This window comes from Platalea leucorodia, assembly GCF_965183815.1.
Source record: "Platalea leucorodia genome assembly, chromosome: 6".
NCBI classification, from domain to species: domain Eukaryota; kingdom Metazoa; phylum Chordata; class Aves; order Pelecaniformes; family Threskiornithidae; genus Platalea; species Platalea leucorodia.
This window is the reverse complement of record NC_138828.1, coordinates 3,019,093-3,025,145: the sequence shown is the minus strand read 5'-3', so window position 1 is coordinate 3,025,145 and position 6,053 is coordinate 3,019,093. Positions and strand designations below refer to the sequence as shown.

The following is a 6,053-nucleotide window of genomic DNA, read 5'->3' as shown; positions in this document are numbered from 1 at the left end:
CAGCCGGGGCTGAGGGACCGAGTCGTGCGGTGGGAGCCGGGCCCAAGGGCTCGAAGCCCCGCAGTCCGGGCGTTGAGGGCTCGGAGAGGGAGGCCGAGCCCTGCGGTTTGGGACGTGCGAGCTCCTCGAGCGGCCCCGCACCAGACGCCCGGTCCGGCGTCGTCGGGGCTCGAAAGCAGAGCCCGAGCCCTGCGTTTGCCGGCCTGGCAACCGGGTGGGTGGGTGGGTTTGGGGGCTTGGCAATGGAGAGCAAGTCCTGTGTTGGGGGCTCAGAAGCTGAGTCGAGTGTCCTGAGGGCAGGGAACCGGGGCCTGAAGCTGAGACCAAGTCCTGCGTTTTCCAGACATGGAACTGGGGTCCCAGGGCTTGAAACCGAGACTAAGAAGTCCTGTGTTTTCCAGACTTGGAACCAGTCTCAATTTCAGGCTCTGGGAACCTAAGTCCTGCATTTCCCAGGCTTGCACACACCTTGGGGGGGGCACAACCCTGGCTCACAGGGAACTGGGGCCTGAAACTGAGACCAAGTCCTGCGTTTTCCAGACATGGAACTGGGGTCCCAGAGCTTGAAACCGAGACTAAGTCCTGCGTTTTTGAGACTTGGAACCAGGCTCATGGGGCCCAAAACTGAGACCAAGTCCTGCGTTTTCCAGACTTGGAACCAGTCTCGGTTTCAGGCTCTGGGAGCCTAAGTCCTGCATTTCCCAGGCTTGGACACAGCCTTGGGGAGGGGGCGCAAGCCTGGCTCACAGGGAACCGGGGCCTGAAGCGGAGACCAAGTTTTGCATTTTCTAGACATGGAACTGGGGTCCCAGGGCTTGAAACTGAGACTAAAAGTCCTGCGTTTTCCAGACATGGACACAGCCTTGGGGGGGGGGGGGGGCACAACCCTGAATCCCTTGACTTTGGGAAAAGTGAGAGGCAGCGGTGGGGTTTGGGGGTGAGGAACAGGCGGCTGGGGTGAGGTGAGCTGGGCACCTTCCCCCAGAGACCCAGCCCTGCCTTTGGGGCTCAGCACCAGGCTCATGTGGCCACAGGGGGGGCCTAAAAGCAGAGTCTTGTGCTTGTGGGGCATCAGAGCAGCCTCACTCAGGCCGTTTGGGGTTTGTGAAAGGGAGACCAAGTCCTGCGCTTGTGGAGCGTGAAACCAGGCTCAGCGGGGCCGTACTTTAAGGTGTTGAGAAGCGAGACCAAGTCCTGCGTTTCGGGGCCCAGGCACTCAGTCCGTGGTGTGCTTTGGGGCCGGGAAGCCGGCTCCGGGGGCCGGGCTGGGGGCCCAGAAGCAGAGCCCAAGCCCGGTGTTTTGGTGCTTGGGAAGCAGAGCCCAAGCCCGGCCTTGGCGGGCTCAGAGCCGGCGCGGGGGCTTTGGGGCCCGGCCCCGTCCCCGTCCCGTGTGTGGGGCTGGAGCCGGCCCCGCCGCTTGGGGAGCCGGGCCGCCCCTTGCCCTCCCCGGGCCGCTCCCGGCCGGCGCTGAGGGGCGCGGGCCCCCGGTGCGGCCGTGCCCGGGCAGGCGGCGCCGGGCGAGCCCCGGCGGTTCCCGGCCTCGGTTCGGGGTCTGCGCGGAGCCGCCGGTGCCTCGTCCGTGCCCCGGCAGAGCCCCGGCGGGAGCGGGGCGGGAAGGCGGGACTTGGGCCGCCGGTGCCCGCTGCCGGCCCGGGGCAGCTGCCGGCCCCGGAGCGCGGCTCCTCCCGCCCCGGCGCCGGCGAGGCCGGGCTGGGGGCTCCGGGGCATCGGGAGAAGCCGAGCCCAAAGCGCCGCCGCGGTCCTCCGGCCCCGGGACCCGCCCCGCGCCCGCCCGCCCGCGGAGAGGCGGGCAGCGGCAGGGCCCCGGCTCCGCGCACCCGCGAGGCCCGGTCCCGGCCCGGCCTCACCGGCCCCGGGCCCCGCAGCGCCCCCGGAGAAGCCCCCGGGCCGCGCCCGGCCCCGTCCCCGCGTCCCGAGCGAGGGCCCCCGCCCCGCTACCGGCGTCCGCCGCGGTCGGTGCCGGCGCCCGTCTGGCGGCGGCGGCGGCGGAGGCGCGTGCGCGGGGCGGGTCCGTAGGGGCGTGGCCTGATCGCGCGTGCGCGGGGCGTGGCCTGGCGCAGGTGCGGCGGACGAGGGGGCGTGGTCTGTAATGAGGGGCGTGGCCTGTAACGAGGGGGCGGGGCCTGTGCCAGGTGCGCGGCGGGCGGCGGCCGGGGCGCGTGCGCGGGGCGTGGCCTGTGCCAGGTGCGCGGCGGGCGGCGGCCGGGGCGCGTGCGCGGGGCGGGGCCTGTGCCAGGTGCGGGGCGGCGCGCGGCGGCCGGGGCGCGTGCGCGGGGCGGGGCCGAGCAGATTTGAGCCCCGGCGGCCGCCGCGCGCCCCCTTTTCTCGCTCCCCCCCGGTGGCGCCGCCCGCGGCCCCGGGGCGGCAGCGGCCGGGCCGGGCTCCCCCGGCGGGGCCAGGTGAGGCGCGGGGGGCTCGGCCCGCGGGGCCGCGGGGCCCGGCCGGGGCAGCCGGGGGCGGCGGGGCCGGGGCCCGAGAGGCCGGGGCCGGGGCCGAGCAGCGGGGCCGGGGCGGCGGGGAAGGAGCGGGGTTTCTCGGGGCCGGGGTTTCTCGGGGCGGCGGCGGCGGCCGCGCTGGCGGTGGCTCCGCGGAGCAGCCGCGTTTGTCGGGGCGCCGGGGAATAAAGCCCGGAGGGCCGGAGCCCGGCGCCCCCCGCCGTCGTCGCCGCCCGCTCCACACGCGGCCCCCCGGGGCCGGGCCCGCCCGCGGGTCCCCCCGGCCAGTTCCCAAGCACCGCCCGAGCCCGCCGGGGCTGCCGGGCTCCCTGACACCACCCGCGGGGCTGGGGGCGCGGGGCTGCGGAGCCGGGGTCGGGGGGGAGCCCCGGTGCTGCTGCGCGGGGCTGGGGCAGAGGCCTGGGGGTTTGGGCCCAGAAACGGAGCCCCCGTCGGCTGTTTCTGGGGCCAAACCCGGGGCTGGGGCCGGGGCTGCGGGGGGCGGCGGGCGGGCAGGCGCTGGGGGGTGGGCCGGGTGCGTGGGCCCCCACCGGAGGTGGGGGTCCGGTCGCGGTGCGTGGGCCCCTGCCGGAGGCGGGGGTCCGGTCGCGGTGCGTGGGCCCCTGCCGGAGGCTGGCATGCACCAGGCCGAATTAAACGTCTGAGATAGTCTCTGGGGCGAAAAGCACTTTTCTCCCCCTCTGCGCGCGTCCAGTCTTTATTCGAGACATGTACCCCCCCCCGGAGTGGTGACTGATCAGTAACCAGACACTGTGCGTACAGTTATGACATTTATTATTCATATGCAAGTTCTGACAGTGATTGATTTACGACCTGGTCAAAAGCCAAGATCGCATTAACAAGCACAAGCCGCAATGGGCTGGAACCAACTGGAACTGGAGCCCAAAACCAACTGGAGATGAGACTGGACTGGACCAGGAGCCACAAATAAGCTGGAGCTGAGACCAACTGGAGCCGTCCATGAGCTGGAACCAGAGATGAACTGGAGCTGAAACTTCCCAGAGCCGTCCATGAACTGGATCCACAAACGAGCTGGAGCCGTCCACAAGCTGGACCTGAAACCAGAGCAGAAACAAACTGGTACAGAAACAAACAGGAACCGCAAATGAACGGGAGCCGTCCATGAGCTGGACCTGAAGGCGCAGATCAACGGGAGCAGAAAGGAGCAACCCGAAGCTGCAAACAGGTCCAGCTCCTGGACAGCTCCAGCCTGAAACGAACTGGAGCCACAGGTGAACTGGAGCAGAAACTGTCCAGAGCCGTCCACGCGCTGGAGTCGCAATGAAATGGAGCTGCAAAGGAGCTGGACCTGAAACCAGAGCAGAAACCAACTGGTACAGAAATGAACGGGAGCCGTGCATGAGCTGGCCCTGAAATGAACAGGGGCAGAAAGAAATGACTGGAAGGTGCAAATGAGCTGGAGCCACAGAGGAACTGGAGCTGAAAACAAACTGGAGCAGCAATGGCCAACCTGAAGCTGCAGACAGGCTGGAGCTGAAAGCAGAGCAGGAGCCAAAACTGAACCGGAGCCGGGCCTGACACAAAGGGGAGCCCCAACCAACAAACAAAGCAAAGCAAAGCAAAGCAAACAGGAGCCCAAACCCAGCTGGACCCCAAACAACTGACCTGGAGCTGAGCTGGAGCCGCGCAGTCCCAGCAGCGTCTTGCCCAAAGCCAAGATCGTTTTAACAAGCACAAGCTGGAATGGGCTGGAGCAGAATTAGAGAAGCTGGAGCTGGAGGAGATGCAACTGAACTGGAGCTGAGACCAAGTGGAATCCGGAACGAGCTGGGAGCAGGAACGAGCTGGAGCCGACCGCGAGCTGGAGCTGAAAGCGGAGCAGAAGCAAACTGGAGCCGTCCATCCTTGAGCTGGACCTGCAAACAGAGCGGAGCCAAAGCCGAACGGGAGCCGTGCGTGAGCTGGGCCTGAAAGCAGAGCAGAGAAACCGGCGCAGAAACAGACGGGAGCCACGGCCGAACCGGGGCTGCCGCGGGCTGGGCCCGCAGCCGGGGGGGCAGCGGCCAAGGGAGCCGGGGCCAAGGTGAAGGCGCCAGCGGAGCTGGAGCAGGAGCAAAGAGGGGCCCGAGCAAAGGGGACCCGGGAGCGGAGCGGGGCCCAAACACCCGGGGGCCCAAGCAACCGACCTGGAGGCGGCTTCTACCGGGGCCCCGCACCCCTGCGGCTCCGGGCCGGGGCTCCTCCGTCCGCGTCCGTCCGTGTCCGTCCGCGTCCGTGGGTCCCTGGCTGGGGAGAGCCGTGGGGCAGCCGGGGCTGCCGGCGGCACGGCAGGGCCCGGCCCAGCGAGCCCCGGCGCCGCTGCCCCGCGGCCCCCGGGCCCGGGCGGCTCTGCCCGGCCCCTCGCCGGGGCTTCGGGCAGCGGCCCCCGCCCTCCCCGTCCCCCCCCGCCGGCCCCGGGAGCCCAGCGCCCCGCTCCGCCGCGCTCGGCCGCCGCCCCGGGGCACTCACCTCTCACCGGGCACGGCCTCCCCGCCGGGGGCCTCGGGGCCCCGCTCCTCGCTCGTCCCCCGGCTCCGGCTCGGGCAGAGGCGGGCACCCGCGCTGTCCGTCCCCGGCAGCTGCCCGCGGGCCGGGCGCGGAGCGGAGCTTCAGGCAGCCCCTACCGGGCAGCGGCCGGGCCCCCGCCCCGGAGCCCGGCAGCGGGGCGGGCAGAAGGGAGGGAAGGGCCCCGCTTCGCCCAGTTTCGCCCCGGTTTTCCCCCGTTTTCCCCCGCTTTTGCCCGGTTTCCGTTACCCGGCCCCATCCCGAGGCTGCGAAGCCGCCCGGGACCGCGGGAGCCGGGAGCGGAGCCGGGAGCGGAGCCGGGACCCCGCCGCTGCCGCCGCCGCCTCCGCGCTGCCCCGCGGCGGTGCCGGAACTGCGGCGCCCCCTGGCGGCCGCGGGGGGGTTTTGAAGGCTCCGGGGCAGCCGCGCACCTGCCGCGGTCGAGCCACGTGACTGCGGGGGCGGCTGCGGGGGCGACGCTTGGGGCGGGGCGCATGTGCGGGGCGGGGCCGAGCAGATTTGAGCCCCGGCGGCCGCCATTGGCCGCCATCTTTTTCCCCACCGCAGGCCCTGAGGTAGCGCAGGTCGGTCCCGGCCCGGCTCCCCCGCCGGGACTGGGTAGGCGCGGGGGGCTCGGCCCGCAGGATCCGCTGGGCCCGGCCGGGGGAAGCGGGGCCCGAGAGGCCGGGGCCGAGCAGCGGGGCCGGGGCGGCGGGGAAGGAGCGGGGTTTCTCGGGGCCGGGGTTTCTCGGGGCGGCGGCGGCGGCCGCGCTGGCGGTGGCTCCGCGGAGCAGCCGCGTTTGTCGGGGCGCCGGGGAATAAAGCCCGGAGGGCCGGAGCCCGGCGCCCCCCGCCGTCGTCGCCGCCCGCTCCACACGCGGCCCCCCGGGGCCGGGCCCGCCCGCGGGTCCCCCCGGCCAGTTCCCAAGCACCGCCCGAGCCCGCCGGGGCTGCCGGGCTCCCTGACACCACCCGCGGGGCTGGGGGCGCGGGGCTGCGGGGCCGGGGTCGGGGGGGAGCCCCGGTGCTGCTGCGCGGGGCTGGGGCAGAGGCCTGGGGGTTTGGGCCCAG

The 6,053-nt window shown here is 72.2% G+C and overlaps 1 long non-coding RNA gene across 2 annotated transcripts; it reads right to left on the bottom strand.

Moving 5' to 3' along the window:
* Positions 1-3,234: 3,234 nt before the first annotated feature.
* On the bottom strand, positions 3,235-5,552 carry LOC309592738. Of its 2 annotated transcripts, XR_014228680.1 has the most exons (4): positions 4,947-5,552; positions 4,625-4,724; positions 4,104-4,305; positions 3,235-3,532 (listed from the first exon to the last, which is right to left on the bottom strand). It is a non-coding gene; the product is annotated as an uncharacterized lncRNA (long non-coding RNA). The 2 variants fall into 2 exon arrangements; XR_014228681.1 differs by lacking the exon at positions 4,104-4,305.
* Positions 5,553-6,053: the final 501 nt, after the last annotated feature.